Below are 19,144 nucleotides of genomic sequence, written 5' to 3'. Positions count from 1 at the left end.
GATGACAGAAGCTGTGTATGTAAGAATGAGTGTTGTGGTTTCAAAGCACAAACAGACCTAAAGGCCATGTGCTAGCTTCAGAAAAAATACAGAAATGTCATAAAGGTCTAGTTTGAATGAAATATGCATGTGTCTACATAGCCTGAACGTTCTGAAAACAACAGAAACAATTTATCCTATTGGTCCTGTAACACTAGAGTTTGCATCTTTTTTTTTTTCAGGCTTTGTCCCATCTAATTGTACCTGTTCTGCTTGACAGAAAACCTTAGCTCATAATAACTGTAGATCCTGCAGAAATATGCAGGATATAGCTTTGCGTTTTACCCACTGCAAGGAAAAACAGTAATTTTTTTTTTTGCATATTTCTCAGAAGTATCCCATCCCTTTTCTCTTTTTTCAGTAAATAAAATAAATATGAGAGTGTTAATTCTTTGAGCTGTACTATGTTGTCTGCCTACTTCTTTCTCCAGCAAAATTCTAATGATGAGGGATTACCTTCAGAGAATTTATTTATTATTTTTTTGTTTTGTTTTGTTTACTAGGTAAGCCATCTAAGCTCGTGTGTCTTTTCAGGGTTGGCCTGGAAGCAGTGTTTATTTAAATGAACTGCTTCATGTGACAAATTGTGCAAGTGGAGAATGAAGGATGCAGACCTGTCACTACAGAATTAAGCTACTGCATTACTATTATCTGATTTTTATACTGCTAATTGTACCAGATGTTTGTTGTTGTATTGGAGCACGTATTGTTTATCCTGTATGAGGTAAATTCGCTGGTGCTCTGGCCTTCTTCTGGTGAAGCATAGCAGTAAGCTACTTTGGGAATGGCTGTTATAGCCATTCTTTGTAGAAGTCGACTTCCTATGTTTTGCATGCCTTTGTGCTCTTTTTTGCTGGGCTGTGATGAGCTGTGCTGCGAGACTGCATCCCTGCAGCTGAATTGTGATGTGCTTAACCAGATTTGATCAATAATCAGCCCATTAAACACCACAGAAGTGAATATCTCTTTGTCATTTTGCATCAAAACCCATTGCTTTGCTATTATCTGCTTACTATTACTGTGTATTGGCATAGTTACTGATTGAAAACTTGACTACAGCTTAGTGCTCCTTTATTCTATCCTCCTCATTGAAGAACAATCCTCACTTAGAGCTGCAATGCTTGCTAATTCCTGACATTAGTATAGTCTGGGGTATCTTGCTGCACAAAGCTGCAGTTTGTGTCATCTTGCTGTGAAGTGTTCCACTGTGCTGTGCCATCTCCTCTTACCTGAATTATAAGCAAAGCCATCCTGTCATCAAGTCCTAACAGTACACAGTAATGTGCTACTGCTATACGCTGAGCACTACAATTTGTTGCTAATCCATCTACTGCATACATAGATAGCATTTAATTGTACCCCCCCCCCTCAGGTGCCCTGCTGCTACAGGCTGAGACCAGAGTTAAGCAGATAGATCCTTTTAGACCACTTATCTGTTGTTAGCCTCTCTGCCAAATACTTAGATAGTGTATGACATAGCTAGCTGATAAAAGTGCCGCCTTACTTCTATTTTATTATACCATATCGCAACCCCTGCCTTCTACATGCACACTAATACACCCTGTTGCTTGCAGCAAGGTTATCCCTCCTTCTCACAGTTTAGCAACCATCCTCTTAGTGAAACCCAGCAGCACAGGATAGTGTATGGCTGCTTTAGGCCAAGAGTAAAACAGAAAACAGATCTCTTTAAACCTCTATACAAAGCAGTCTGCTAGAAAACACTTCTTCTTCTTTCGGCTTTTCCCGGTTAGAGGTCGCCACAGCAGATCACCTGTCCGCTCATGATTGGCAGTGGAGTTTTACAGTGTTGAGTTGTCAGCCCGGCGCCCAACCTTCCACAGAAGGCACACACACAAACACACACACACACACACACACACACACACACACACACACACACACGCACTCACGCATAGGGCCAATTTAGAGTGTCCAATCCACCTACAGCACGTCTTTGAGATGTGGGAGGAAACCGGAGCACCGGGAGGAAACCCACGCGACCACAGGGAGGACATGCAGACTCCGCACAGAAGGCACCCCGGCCGAGGATCGAACCGGAGAACCTCTTGCTGTGAGGCAGCAATGCTAACCGCTGCACCACCGTGGCCACCCAATCTGCTAGAAAACACTATTCTAGATATATTGATGGTGTAATAAATCATTTTGATAGCTATCAGGGTAATGTATATCCTCTCTCCAGCCAAGGACATTGTTTGTCCATTCTTGCACTTTCTTCTATTATGTGCCTTCAAAATGGTTAAACTCTCTCTTATTATAGCCCTCAACTTCTTGGTGCCCACACCTGGTAACAATCTCTAGGTAAGTTATTATGTTTAAGCTTACCTACTTAATACTACTAAAGCCATAGGACTGAGGTCTGCCTTTACGCCATCTATTGTCAGCCTACTAGCCCTAGGCACTTTGTGGCTGTGCACACAATGCCTGAAGCTTACCAAAAATGCACTTACCTTTATGATATACTGAGTCCACATGTGTGGGGTGTCAATATCTATTAAAGTTGGAAGAAAGCCTCTCACTGAAACTTATTGTCAGCATTGACCAATTCACTAAGACATATGCCTTCCTATACTGAGGACTTAAGGAAATGCTTCCTAAGCCTCAAAGGCCTCATAGGTTAAGTCTGACACAAACAATCCTCAGTCACACTTAAGACACTCCACCTGCTGCCCTCAAAACATTATCTCACAAAAACACTGCCAAGAGAAGTCACCAAGTTGGTGCACCTGAGCTGTTAAGGCATTGTGGGCCACCCCCTGCCAGTGCTAATATCTTAGTCATAGCCAACTTCATTTTAAGTGTCACAGACTCACCATTCACTAGTCTGGGCAAGTAAAAGAGGGCAGCGAGCTGCCTTTCAGGTGTCTTCATCTTGTGTCATCACTGAAGAGAGTCTACTGGCCTAGTGGGACTAACCTGGTCAACAAAATGTAAATAAGTAAAATAAACTAAACTAAAAGTACTAGGCACTTAAATCTCTTCACTCAAGTACACATACAACAGGGATGTTGTGTATGTGGGAGTAAATGACTTGAGATGAACACTTCTGGATTATCAGAAAAAATACATCAATGAAGCCATGAGAATATGAACCCAAAGCAGGTTTCCAACATCTTGAACAACATAATAACTTTACCAAGAATGATGCCACAATACAAAGAAAACATATTTGACTTTAACAATTGTCTTAGTTTTTGTTGTCATCCCTAGGGAGTCCCCATATGTATTGGCAACCCTAATTGCTTTGCAGGGGATGGCCTGCACCTCTCTCCTCAGGGTTTTTGCATATTAGCAAAGTCTTTCACTATACCCATGGAGCCTTTTTTTGAGGAATGTTAGTCTGCTGCACCTAATAGCATAGCCAGGCCAAATAACAGCTCTATAAAAGTAGCACTGCTCAATGCTATGAGCCTCAGTCATAAACTGCCCTCTCAACAAGCCTCTCTAACCTTAGAAAATATTAACATATACATCATCACTGAAACATAGGATGACTACAATGATAAAACACTCTCCCTACCATAGGTCACACTAGGCTATCTGCTCTTGTGGCCCATTTTAAGACTAGTCAATTACCCCATGTAAGAATCAAACGCTGCACCTTGTGAATGTAAGGTAAACACCTTAAACATTGCACCAACCTCCCAGGATTGAGTGCTTACCATTCATTCAGACCCTCGACAGAGGGAGGGAGTTTCCATTACAGTAAGAGGAGTATCTTTGCTCATCTGCAGTTCTATCTCATCTAGATTTACATGACAAGATAACAACCTTGAACTCCCCTGCATCCTAGTAGCCATCGATAATGCTCCTTATCATATAGTAACAAACTACAGAAGCCCGTCTGGGACACCTGTATCCCCAAGGCATATCTTAACAAGCTTGATTCCCTCACAACTGAACCAAACAGTGTTGTTCTCAAGGATTTTAACTGTCCATCTTTAAACTTGAAAACCTATACTATTGCTAATACTTATGGACATAATTTCCTGGAATACGCCAGTAGTACCTCTCTTGACAATATAATGCAGATTTACTTGTCTTGTTCATCACAATTATAGGTCCATTATGCTCTTCACCTATAGGTTCATAGGTTCATACTAGGCTATCTGCCCTAGGGCATTTATAAGCCTAGCCAGAGTGTGTTTGGCTTTCGCCACCCATTTTAAATTTATTTTGCTATGCCCTTTTTCGAGGTTAGTAGAAGTGAAGAGAGTCAATGAGGGACTCTGCCTAACCTGGACTGGGATTTTATTCCAGAGTGAAGGGGGCCTCTGGGTTATGAATCTGTCCCTCCAGCATGTCCTATTTATTTCAGTGCTAAGGTTCAAGTCTCTCGAGCACGTAGCTCGATGGGATTTGGATTTTCTGAGGTGCAACATGTCCATTAATTCTGGGTTGGACATGGCTTTATACGTCAGGCACAGATCGCCTCTGAGCAGGCGGTATGCCACTGAGTAGAGCTGGAGTTTCTTTAACCAGGCAGCATATGGCATCTGTTTGAGCCCTTTGATCCTCTTGGTGAGGTACTTTTGGGGTATTTCCAGTTGCTGCAGGTGTCTGGTAAGGTACATCCCAAAAGGGGCATTGTACTCAATTATGGGCTTGATGAGGGATGAGTAAAGAGGCACGATGACCTCCCCTGATCTAGATGTGAATAACTTCATGATTAGGTGGGCTATATAAAATGTTTTTCTAACCACCTTGGCCACATGGTTGTCAAATGAGAGATTGCTATCAACTTGGGTCCCCAGGTCCCTAATTACTTCTTCCATACTTAATGGATTACCACCTATGTGGTAATTTGTGGGCACTTTGTTTTTGCCAAAGGGGATGACTATACACTTTTTGGTGTTTAGCTTGAGACCATGGCTCTGGCACCAGTTGTCTGTTTCTATGAGGTCCTTTTGGAGGATGCTTGTGTCAGCTGGAGAGTCGATTATGGCGCCCAGTTTGCAGTCATCTGTGAACTTGGTCAGCCACAGTCCTTCCATGTTGGCCTGTACCTCCGAGAAAAATATACCGAACAAGAGAGGTCCCAGGACTGAGCCTTGTGGGACACCACTTGTAACTGGTGTGGAGTCTGACATGGCTCCAGCAATTCTAACCATGTGGGTTCTGTCCTTGAGCCAGTTTGCAACCCATCTAGTGACATAGGGGTTTATATTTAAGCTGGTGAGCTTATCTATAATGCCCGAGTGGGGTATTGTATCGAAGGCTTTTGCGAGGTCCAGGTAGGCTGTGTGGACCACCTTCCCCTTGTCAATGGCCTTGGGGACTGTTTCAAAGAAATCTACCAGGTTTAAGAGGCAGGATCTGCCCTTAACAAAGCCAGTTACCCCATGACTGGAAAGATCCACCATTCAGTGGTATTCACCATTAGACCCAAACCAAAATGCCCGCAAATGCTACTATCCTCAAGAATCTTGCCTATGTTAATTTATTGCAGTTACATGATGACCTGAAGCAGTTCAAGAGCCTCCACTTCTCTTAGTGACCCAGTAGCCAATACCACTGCATTTGCAGACAGTTTCAATTCTCACCTGAATGTCTGCATTGAGACATTGGTTCTGACCTGACACAAATATAGAGGCAAGTTCAGAATTAAACCTCTGTAGTGAGACACAGATAAACGAATAGTTAAAAAAGTGCACATTAAAGATGTCTCACTCTACAGGGCCAAACCATTCCTTGCCAACAACACCAGACTAGTCACAGCCACATCTCACATACTTTCTACCCTCTTATACTCTTCCCATATCTTTACCAACCTATGTAAGACAGACTTAAGTAAACTAGAGATCTCCTATTACAAAATTGCCAAGTTTGCTACAAATCAACCCCATAAATCACACCACTGTACTACACTTCATGAACTCAACTGGCTAGAACTACTCAACCTATTAACAATGAACCAACTAACCACTGAGAACACCATCATCCACAATAACTGCCCTGCTCTCAAAGACCTAGTTCAATTCAGTACAAACCACAGATCCCTAAGGTCCTCTGATAAACTTCAACTAAAAGGAACTAAATCCAATAACAGCTATGGAGACTCCCTGTTCTCTAATAGTGTCCAAAACCTGGAACTTAATACCCCGACACATCGTAAACAACACAAATAGTCACAAATTTAAGCTACTTCTAAATGAACACCTTACCAGCCATTGAATATGCTCCTGCATATCACCTGGGTAATTATACCACCATACCTACACTAACTTCTAATTCTCAGTTGTAACTTCTTTTTACCCTAGTTAGGCCAACTTTCTTATATATTCCAAATCCTCCTCTCCTGTTTCTCACTACCTATTTGAGTTTCTTCAAACCTTACAGCTATGTTAGTGATAATGCAAAAAATTATTTAACTGTCTATTCCTTATCATGTATATTCTGCTGTAATATGTGTACTTGTTACCATGCATATATACTCTGCAGTAATATGTGTACTTGTTACCATGCATATATACTCTGCAGTACATATGTGTACTTGTTACCATGTATATAAACTCTGCAGTAATATGTGTACTTGTTACCATGCATATATACTCTGCAGTAACATATGTACTTGTTACCATGCATATATACTCTGCTGTAATATGTGTGCTTACCATGCATATATACTCTGCTGTAATATGTGTACTTGTTACCATGCATATATACTCTGCTGTAATATGTGTGCTTACCATGCATATATACTCTACTGTAATATGTGTGCTTACCATGCATATATATACTCTGCTGTGGTATGTGTACTTGTTACCATGCATATATACTCTGCTGTGATATGTGTACTTGTTACCATGCATATATACTCTGCAGTAATATGTGTACTTGTTACCATGCATATATACTCTGCTGTGATATGTGTACTTGTTACCATGAATATATACTCTTCTGTAATATGTGTACTTGTTACCATGCATATATACTCTGCTGTAATATGTGTGCTTGTTACCATGCATATATACTCTGCTGTGATATGTGTACTTGTTACCATGCATATATACTCTGCTGTAATATGTGTACTTGTTACCATGCATATATACTCTGCTGTGATATGTGTACTTGTTACCATGCATATATACTCTGCTGTAATATGTGTACTTGTTACCATGCATATATACTCTGCTGTAATATGTGTACTTGTTACCATGCATATATACTCTGCTGTGATATGTGTACTTGTTACCATGAATATATACTCTGCTGTGATATGTGTACTTGTTACCATGCATATATACTCTGCTGTGATATGTGTACTTGTTACCATGCATATATACTCTGCTGTAATATGTGTACTTGTTACCATGCATATATACTCTGCTGTGATATGTGTACTTGTTACCATGCATATATACTCTGCTGTAATATGTGTGCTTACCATGCATATATACTCTGCTGTGATATGTGTAATTGTTACCATGCATATTTTCTCTGCTGTAATATGTGTACTTGTTATCATGTGTATATACTCTGCTGTGATATGTGTACTTGTTACCATGCATATATACTCTGCTGTAATATGTGTGCTTACCATGCATATATACTCTGCTGTGATATGTGTACTTGTTACCATGCATATATACTCTGCAGTAATATGTGTACTTGTTACCATGTATATATACGCTGCAGTAATATGTGTACTTGTTACCATGCATATATACTCTGCTGTGATATGTGTACTTGTTACCATGAATATATACTCTGCTGTAATATTAGTAAAAATATTGTAATGTATTTTCTAATATGTCTTGATGAAAAAAGGGGCTTTAAGCATTATGCGTTCACATTTATTTGTCCTCAAGTAATTTCTGGCTAATTACACCATCTCATTACCTATACTTAGGCTTTTATCTATATGTTCTAATATTTTGTTCATATACATATAGATCTTTATCAGAATAAGGTTGATGTCTTATGATGAAGTGATAATGAAACTTTACAATGTGTTTCAACGCAAAAGGATTTCAAGTACTACACTCTTGCGTTTATCTGTTTATTTTTATTAGCGGATTGGTTAATTACACCATCTCAATATTTATGCTTAGGCTTTTATTAATATTTTATTAATGTTTTAGTATTTTGTATATATATTTTTATTAGAACAAGGTTAGGTTTTATGATGAAATGTTGTATTATGTTAAACGTCCTTTATATATTCTATTTTATATTTGACTACATTGAATCAAATGAATTCACTATATATGCTTTAACCATTGGTCTGGGTGATGAATTAATTGTGCACCTTAGAGGAGTTGCTTAATTGATAATGATTTGGTTAATTGAAAGTGATGTTTTATATAAATACATGCTCATTTGTTTGATTATTGAAACCTGAAGAAGCGCACTGGTTTGGTGCGTGAAAGCGCTAGTTCTTTTATCTACAATAAAAGTTTTCTCTATTTTTCGTGGTGGTTCCTTCATATTTTGTTACTTTCTGCTGTAATATGTGTACTTGTTACCATGAATATATACTCTGTAACATGTGTACTTGTTACCATGCATATATACCCTACTGTATTCAATCAATGTTGAACCATGTATATAGAAATATATATATATATATATATATATATATATTCTACTGAATTCTCTCACTATTGTTTGGTGGTTTTCTCCCTGGATCTCCACTGAAAATGGGCTACTGGCCCAGTCTGACATTACCCGGTAAACAAATGTAAAATAAATAAATAAATATATATGACAAAAGGTAAAAATCATGGCACTTAGCAATAAACTGAAAAATGTTTACCTCAAAACTGGTATGTAGAAATTAAGGCTGCAGTGCCTTCCACAAGTTCAGACCTCAAAATGATTCTGAAGGTACTAAAGGTGGAGGTGTATTCATCTTCTTTAAACCCAAATACACTTTGAGACTGGTCAAACAGCATAAATCTCTCAAACTACCCCATGTCCAATTACTTATTGGGGAAGTGCCATACCACATTATTGGTAGCTAAAGATCCCCCACCATGAACCAGGATAAGCATACCCCCTACTTCGATTTACTGGAATCTCTTGCAGTACAGCCCAACACCTTAGTCATGGGAGATTTCAACTATCCCTCCATAGACTGGGGATGTACACAAGCAAAAACACACTTGACCAGAGGTTCATGGACTTTGTTAACACAAATGCTATGGAACAGATAGTGTGCACCCCCACTAGGGGCTGTAATATTCTGGACATAGTATGCACCAACATGGGAAGGGGTCACTGTACTTCCCCATGAGTGATGCCCTCCCTGGTTAAGTCAAACCACAAATCAGTCTCATTTGATGTAACTACTGGAACTGACACCCTCACAGGAACAAAAATTACAAAAAAACTTTAGCAAAGCTAACTACAGCCTACTAAGCAATGGTTTAAGAAGCTTCATACCACCCACAATCGCAGAAATCAGTGACCACTATGCAAAAGTGTACACAAATGCTGCTGTACCTGACCGGATCAAAACCAGGTCTTCCCATAAAAACAAGCAGCCGTGATGGACTTCAAGTATAAACAGATTGTATAACAAGAGGAAGAATCTTTTGTCCAAAAGCAAGAGAAATATCACTCTGCAGAGGAAGACTTTCCTCTTCAGCCTAAACAAAAAAATCAGAAATCTTGTAAAGTCTTCTAAAGCAAATTACAAAGCAAGAGAAATATCACTCTGCATAGGAAGACTTTCCTCTTCAGCCTAAACAAGAAAATCAGAAATCTTGTAAAGTCTTCTAAAGCAAATTACAAAGCTAAAATCGCATCCTAGCCAAGGATAATCATAAGACATTCTTTAACTACACCCAAAGTCTAAAATGGAATGCCCAGCAAAACTGGTTGTAGATGAGATCACTCATACTACACTGGAAGATATTGCCAACCTGCTAGCTGACAGATTCAGCTCAAACTTCACCCCCTCATCCCCACCTACCATATCCCAAAGCATACCTGACACCAGCCCTCTGCCTAGTATCTCTAGAGAACAGGTCACCTATGCACTTGCCAAGGCCAAAAACATGGCCTCAGTGGGGAAAGATAATATTCCAGGTTGTTTACTAAACAATTTTAAACAAGACCTAGTGGACCCACTTGGCGTTCTCTTTGATCATAGCTTAAGAACTGGCTATGTTCTTGCACAATGGAGAACAGCAACAGTATTTCCCCTGCACAAAGGGGAGGTGTCAACTGACCGTTGGAACTACAGACCCATAAGTTTAACCAGCCTCATCTGCAAAACCATGGAAACAATTATCATGGTTCTTATCAACAAGGACATAAGTGACATCCAAACACTGGACCCAGCCCAGTTTGGTTTTGTGCTTATTAAACTTGGTAGACTTCTTTGGGAATGTCACCAAAGCCATGGACAAAGGTAGGGCAGTGCACACAGCCTATCTTGACCTTGCCAAGACTTTTGACACAATCCCCTACTCTGGCATCAATGAGAAATTCTCCCAGCTGGGGATTAACTTTTACATTACTAGATGGGTAGCCAACTGGATCACCGACAGAACACTCACTGGCAAAACTGGTGACTCCACCTTCACCAGTAGATTTGTCATCAGTGGAGTACCACAGGGGTTTGTGCTGGGTCCCTTGCTGTTTGGCATCTATTTCTCAGAAATCCAGGCCAAAGAAGATGGTCTCTGGCCTACCAAGATCTCTGATGATTGCAAACTGAGAGCAATCACCGAGTCCCCCATTGATGTCAACATATTACAATAAGGGCTAACAAAAATGAATGATTGGTGCCAAAGCCATGGTCTAAAACTGAATGCAAACAATTAATTATTATTCCCTTTGGCAAAACAGAATTCTCTACAAATTACAATATCGACAGCATCCCCCAAGTTCCAACCCAGCGGGGTGAGACTTGGGCACAGGTTGATAGCGATCTAAACTTCGACCAAAAAGTTTCCACAGTGGTAAGAAAAGCCTTCTACATAGTGTACCTCATATGAAAGGGCATAGCATCCAGGTCAAGGGACGTTATAACTCCACTATACTCAACCCTCATCAGACCACTAATAAAGCATAAAGCACCCTTTGGCATGTACCTCACCAGACACCTGCAACAGCTGAAGAGACTTCAGACATTTCTCACTAAGAAAATACAGGGACTCCAAACCTTGATCTAAGTGGACAGGCTGAAAGCCCTGTCACATTACTCTGTATCTTACAGAGTGTTGAGAAGCGACTTGTGCCTTGCCTATAGGGCCTTGTCTGATCCAGCCCTAATGGAAATGCTGCACATCCACAAGTCAAATGGCACAAGAGTCACTCGCTCAAGGGATCCCAACCTAGCCTGTGACATTAACAGAACATGCTGGATAGACAGATATGTCTCTCAGAGACTGACGTTTCTCTGGAATAGACTTCCTATTCATGTAAAACAGAGCTTCTCTGACCCTATTCAGATACAACATAGATAATTGGATGGGAGACCACAAATTCATCCCTGGGGTGGCACCTACATCCCTCAAGGACAAGGGTAGCTAGTGTTGATCACAGACCCGCTCTATTCATAAATTCATTTTGTGAGCTACCCAGAACATGACTAGGCTTGTAAAGGTTCTAGGGCTGCTAGCTCAGTAACCTTCTGTAAACCTGTGAGAACAGCAAAGGTTTTATAAGCACTCGAACAACACTGTAACTAGAAAAAAAAATAAAAGCATTTAAAATGCAATTTAAGTTATGTAATTAGTTAAAAATGCAGTATACAGACTAAGTATTATATATTTATATATATATATATATATATATATATATATATATATATATATATATACAGACAGTATATACAACTATATGTGTGGTGGAGGGAATGCAGAAGAACATTAAAAGTTAAGATGGAGTGAAAAGAAGGTAGGAAAATGAGAAAGGGATAGGCAGTAGGAGATTCCATGGGTAGAAGAGGAGATTGTATACATCTGTATTCATATATATGTATATATATATATATATATATATAGAGAGAGAGAGAGAGAGAGGGGGGGGGGAGGAAAAAAATGTGAGCCTAAAGCAAAGGAAATGGGTTTAATCTATGATACCTATTACATAGCAATTACAGGAGGCTTCACAATTTAAATGAGTTTAAGGTAGTCATGGAATGCTTGGGAGACAGGGATTAATCATATCTTTAGTGGGAGGGATTCCCATATGTGGGGTGCTAGTGCTGAGAAATTGTGATCAGTACAGTAAAGTAGAATCCTAGAGGTAAGTTGTGAGTTTTTTTTTTTTGTGGGGCTGTGATGTTAGGTTAAAAATAGTGTATTCTTTGGTTTATCTGTTAGCAAGAAATATGGGACTTAAGAGTTTATGAGTCAGGGAGGTTAGAAATAGCGTGAACTTTTGTTTAATTGAAAACCATTTTGCCTTTTGAAGGACATTGCAGTGATGTACTCTTTTGGAGTTCAGGGAGATAAATTTAGGATATCCTTAGCTGTATTTGGGAGGATGTCAGCTTATCCTTGGAAGCACTGTCTTTGATTGGCAGGCCATATTCTAGTTTTGCCAGCAGAAACTTTTTTGCCTTTGGCTGCTCTGGTAGTAGGATGGATTAAGTAATATGTCTTTTTATATCAGAAAAACAGTGAGTTTCCCTTTGATTTAGTGGTAGAGATATGATTTTGAAAGTTTAAGCTTTAAACACGCCCAATAATTAGTTATTTGAAGTGAGTGGTTGTTTCTATGATTCGCTGGTCGCTAAGCTGAATGACCCACTGAGTGGAGGTGTTGTAAAGCTTTTGTTTTGCACTGAGTATAATAGATTTTGTCTTCTTGATATTGAGTACTAGAAGCCAGATAATGGGAAGGCAATGGTTTCATCAGTTTCTGTTTTGATGGTAGAAGGGGAAGGATTGGCTGTGTAGATTATCATGTTATCCACAAATAGAATACTATTTACGGATTAAGTGATTAATAAGTAGGGAGAAGCATAAAGGGTATAACATGGATCCATGGTGCACTCCTATAATTAAGGGTGAAGAATGAGAGACCGAGGACCCAGTTTGGACTTTAGTTTCTCCTGTCTAGGAAGTTTGTGAACCATGGTATAGATTCTTGGCTGATTCCAGCTGTAATACGGGAGTTTAATAGACAATGATGGTTTGCCTTATCAAATGTTTATTGTTGATGAAAACAGCACCTGTTAAAAGTCCCTTGTCTATATTCATGAGGATATCATCAAAGAGAATCTATTGGGTTGTCTTGATACTATGGCCAGCCAAGAAACCCTGCTGGTTTGGCAAAAATGTGACTGGATTTTTTGGATGTATTCTTATAAGTTGGGTGAAGACTAGTTTTTCAAAGATTTGTCTAGGGTGACAAGGATTGAGGTTGACCTGAATTATTGGGAGCTTTCAAGTTTGGGTTGCTTAAGTATTAACTTTATTATTCAGCATTGTATTGTTGTGATGGAGGAAAGACAATAGTTGTATAGATGGCTAAGAGTGAGAAGTATATGATCTTTTCACAGTGTAATAAATCAAGGCAAATGTCCCTAGAAACTGTATGGGGAACAGAAAATACACCCCTGGGATTCCACCTCTGTCCCTGTTGGACAGTGGCATCAGGTGCTGAATTGTTGGAACATGGTCTAAATTCTTGGCTAGGCTTGTAACAGCCTCAGGGCCAATAGCCTAGTAACTTCTTATGATCCTATGATCCCATGATCCTAGATACCTGCAGGTACATTTGTGGGATTTTGTCAGTGTATTTCTCATTTTGTTTTGATAAAAAGATGGGTTGAATGTGGACTCAGGTTTGAGGAGCTGGGGGGGGCATGTAATTATACTGGGAAGAAGGACAGGATGGAGACTTCATTAAGGAAGCTTATTCCTGGTAGATTGCCAGGGAGGGTGGCAATGGTGTCTGTATGAGGGGAATTATTACATGGAGTGCATATGATGAGACTATTCCTGAGGTTACAATTTTTGTGCGATGGGGCACTGTTTATCGGTGGGTTTTCACTGGAGTAAAGGACATTAAATTTATGTCCTCAGGTGATTTTTTGGCAAGGTTTCTGAGAGATATAAACATGTTCCTAGTTTCAGGGGATGGGTAGTAATTTTTCCATTTGAACCAGCTTCATATCTCACCTTGAATAAGGCTTTAAACCTTTTACCAAATTATTTGGTGTGTGAATTTAAGTAACTGGGCTACTGTGGGGCAATATTTGCCCTGCAGCTTGAGGAGTACAGCTTTTAGAGGGGGCTGCAAGGCTGATAGCGTCCATGTTTTGAATAAATGTTTGCCAGTTAGTTTGAGATAATTCCTGCTTTAGGAGTGCAATGTTATTAAGGGTCTTGGAGTAGAAAGTAATGTATTTGGGAGGAGGCTTTTTAGGTAAAATAAAACGTACATAATATGATGTTGTTACTTATCTTTTGCGGAAAATTTATCATGAGCTGATGTAAGAAGGACTGCTTTTTCTGGTCTAAAGTTCAGTCTGGTGGATTCTTTATTTAGTAGAGTAAGACCAAGGTCGCTAAGGTATTCAGTTGCTCTAGAGTTAGTCCTACCAAAAGTATTCAATTTCCACTTTCTTATACCATATATCTCTTTTCTATTTTCAATAGTCAGGTTCTGTTTCCTTATATTCTATCATAAGTTTTACTCTCACATCCCTTTATTATCTCTTGTGCATGTGTGAAGTAAGTTTGCATATGAACTTTTAACAGCTCTTTTTTGATCTTAATGCATTCTTTACAGACAAAATACTTTAACACAGATATATAGAATAAAATAAGTTGTAGAATCTAAGCACCCCATTTTATGTCTTATAATAACCAACTTTTTACAAAATTCAAGTGATTTCCATGTATACCCTGGTGATAATATTTGTAAAGTTCAGTACTAAATTCTCAGGATGTAAATGCAAACTAAAAGTTATACAAATATAAACTATGTAAATAATATGTAATTAAGTATATTATTCTCTTGGTGGTGCTGCGGTAGCGTTGTCGCCTCATAGTAAGACGATGTCCCATTCGATTCTCAGCTAGAGCGTCTTCTGTGTGGAGATATGCGTGAATGGGCATACCTTCGTTGAAGGTTGTGCGTCAGAGCTGGCAACTTGGCACGTAAAAATCTGCTGCTAATCATTAGCGGACTGGAGTTCCACTGTGGCAACCCCTTACTGGGAAAAGCCGAAAGACACAACAACAACAACATTCTCTTATACCAATAAAGTTTAGTATATTGGCCATAGTTTACTTATCTTCCAAGAATTCTTCACAGTATTGATATTAGCAAGTCTCATACCTAGTATATTGCACATCTCCTATGAAATTTAAATTCCAGCTTCATAGGTTCATAGCTGTATACTAGGCTAATGACCCCTGGGGCTCTTATAAGCTTACCAATGTAAACCAAATGTGACCCACAAATTTGATTTATGTAGAGGTCTTATTTTCTGACTGCATCTGTCCATCAGAGGCATAGGCCCCAAACCAGGGGTGAATTTCCAATTACCATCCATTGGTCCATGTTGCACTTAAATAGAGATATGGAGAAACTATGCTTCACATGGATGGGGGATTCTGTTCCAGAGAATGTAAATTCTCTGAGAAACATATCTGTGTCTCCAACATGCCCTATTTATGTCGCAATTAAAATGTACACTTTCTCTTTTTGTTTTGATAAAAAGATGGGGTGAATTTGGGTTCAGGTTTGAGGAGTAGGGGACCCATGTGCTATACTGGGAGGGAGGATAGAGTAGAGACCTCATAAGGAAGCTTATTCCTGGTAGATTGCCAGAGAGGGTGTGCACCCATTTACCATAGCCCAAAATGATGAAGTATTATGACCATCTAGAATGCTCATTTGAAAATGTTCTCTCAAATCATGTCTTTTCTATCTCTATTTAATTCCCCTATAAGTTAAGTAGGCATATGCCTTATGCATATGCAGACTCCATAAATATCCTTCTATATCACTTATCATTTTCCTTGGTAGACCTTCATTGCAGTCATAACATTTCCTTATATCTCTTCTGACTCTTATTCCTACCAATTCCTCTTCTTCCAGACTTCTTTTTGTACTTTTTAGCTAGCAATTTTTTAACATTATTTGTTAATGGCAATGGCTTCTATTCTCCAGATTTTCTTCTCTCTTTTTGTCATATTTCAAATGAGCTATAAGAACTCATCTCTTGTCCATGTGTGAAGTAAATTTGCATATCAACTTTTTAACAGCTCTTTTTTTGATCTTATTGCATTCTATACAGGCAAAATACTTTAACATAAATATATAGAATAGGATAAGTATCCATTTTTACTGATTTCTTTAATAAAAGATTGAATGGTTGTTGCCCATTCATTTCAACAGTATGTAGTAATTATGTTGTTTGCATAAACTGTTTACTGAATAGTGTTTTATATAGTTTACACTAGCTTTTATGAATAGGCTGTGCTGCGGACAATGTTCTGCTCTGTTTCTAAAAGGATTGTTAACATTTTAAGCTCTCAGTTAAGTTTTTGGTATTGATTGCATAGTATAATGAGGGTTACAACAGGATATGTTTCTTTTACACTTAGCTCAATCTTATTTAGTTTAGTTATCTAGGATCCACTTTACTTTACTGGTAATGCCATTTTTCAATGGGCTCTTTGTAATCCCAGTTTTATTTCATTTTTAAACGAAAGTTAGGGTCATATTCTAGCAGTTTGCCATAGGTTCAGCAGTTGTGGGTAGGTTAGTGTTTATTTCTGTATGGAGTATATGTATTTTTCTGAAATAGAGTTTTTGGGTAACATTTCTCATTATTTTTTGAGTAGCCGATGCACATAGGAAATTCCTAAATGTGAAATACTTGGAGTCTGGTGTGCAATTTATAAAATAACTTGTACTGTAGGTTCAGTGAACAAGATTCAGATTTCTGATTAAACTGGCTCATAGTTTATTACTTTATATCATCTTTAAAATCATACTGCTGTTATATTTGCACATATAAAATGTGGGTCCATCTTATCTGAGGGAACATATACTGCCCTCTCTGATATCTAACTCTTATGAGCTGTTAGTGGTTTCACAGGTTTGTTTTAAATATCAGTTTATCATGTTTTACTTATTAAGATCTGTACCTGCAGGTCTTACTATCATCGTGGCTATGGGAATGTTCTGCTTCAACCCATTTCTTCAGATCTTTTGAGACCTCCTTATCTGGGATGGCATCCAGTGATGATATTGTAGACTGATCCTAGGAATTTTTAATGGCTGTGGATCAAATTATGTTTTAATGACAGAAGTACTGTCTTTAACTATTGTTAGATACATGTGCGTTATATTTTCTTCTATTATCATCTGTACTTATTTTCTGTTGTTATACTGTTTTGTATTTTATTTTGTATGTGTTTTTGCCTAAATGTTATCAGTACCTTAGTAAAACTGAAAGGTAAATTGAAATTGAAGTTGAATGAGTTCCATAATTAGTCACAATACCACAACTCAAGAACCAAATTCCTTAATCCTACTGTACAAGATATTTCACATAGCACACATTCTGGAATTCCACATATTCTGGTTTCCATTTTTTGCTTTTTTGGTTAGAGTACTGTTATTGTTTCAGACTGTCTGCACTGGATGTCTTAATTGTCTAAGTTTCTAATGAATGAGGCTATACATTGTTCGTTTAGATAAATAAGAACTCCATTGTTTTTGGAGTCTTCAACTACTCGTCAATTGACTGGAGTGCCTACACCTCCAACATATAATAGGCGCAGACATTTTTCAATCTAATAAATAAAAACTCAGTGGACCAGATTGTTACTAATCCAACTAGAAGACAAATTATTATTTACCTGGTATTTACAAATGTAGTATCATCATGTACAATATTACTAGTAACTCCATTTGTAATTATGTCAGACCATATAAGCTAGTAACCTTTATACTCAAACTATTTAAACACTCTCTAGCCAATGTATCACAATTCAAAGATGTTAAGTGCACCAATCTCCTCAAATTCTATGACAGAGTCTTGTGATTCACTTATAACCACATCATCCCAGACACACTGCCCCAGAGGCTTTTTATACTGACATACAACAGATCTAAAGATCTAAAGATCTCCAGCCAAGGAAAATTTTGGAATATGACTTAAGAATTTAAAAAAGACTGTTAGCAATATTAAGGCATCCCACAAACTGAAGTTGTTATCTGTAGCCAAGGACAATTATAAATCCTTTTTTTGTTATTTTACAAATCTAAGAAACAACATTATACAATGTATGAAACTCACAGTAAATATCAATACCTACTTGAAACCTTTGAACATTACCAATGTCCAAGCAAATAAATTTAGTGTAAATTTCACTCCATTGACAAGTATCCAAAGCCCTAAAATAGTCTTATTTGTCAACCCCTCCCATTATCCCTAAGGAACATGTACTGATAGTGCTATCCAAGACTCAGAACACTTTGTCCATGGGAACAGATGACAAACTGGGCTTTTTGTTAAATAGTAGTAAGCAAGCCCTCATAGAGTCTCTTTATAAATTATTTAGCTTGAGCCTGGCTACAGGCTCATTCTCAGAGGTTTGATGTACGGCACTGGTGATGTCCCTCCATATAGGTGGCCCTACTACTGTCCCTGGAAACTATAGACCCATCAACCTGATGATTCTTGATTGTAAGCCATGAAACACATTATAACAGGCTAGATTAACACAAACATTTAAAATGTCATCAGGCAATATCCACAGCAATAAGAATTTGTAAAAAGTTAGATCCTGTCTAATAAACCTGGAACCTTCTTTAAGAGGGTTTCACAAGCTGTTGGCAGTTGGTACATTGTACACAGAACCTACCTGGATTTGGCTAAATCATTTGACACCATCCAACATTGTAACATAATTAATAAACTAAATGTGTTACAAATAGATCCCCATGTGTAAGATGGTTAGCAAACTGGATAAAAGTCCACATAGTGCAGGTGGTATAATCAGCATTAGAGAGAATGAAGGTGACCAGGGCCCACTTATCGGGCTGCTTTTGTTCAGTATGTAGTTATCTGACCTACAGACTAAAAAGCAAGACCTATGGCTGACAATTTTTTTAGATGAGTGTGCACTGGGAGTCATTGTCAGATACCCCTCTG

The sequence above is a fragment of the Protopterus annectens genome, chromosome 1.part1 (genome assembly GCF_019279795.1).
Source record: "Protopterus annectens isolate FY-2018-M chromosome 1.part1, PAN1.0, whole genome shotgun sequence".
In the NCBI taxonomy this organism is placed as follows: Eukaryota; Metazoa; Chordata; order Ceratodontiformes; family Protopteridae; genus Protopterus; species Protopterus annectens.
Note: the sequence above shows the minus strand (reverse complement) of the source record.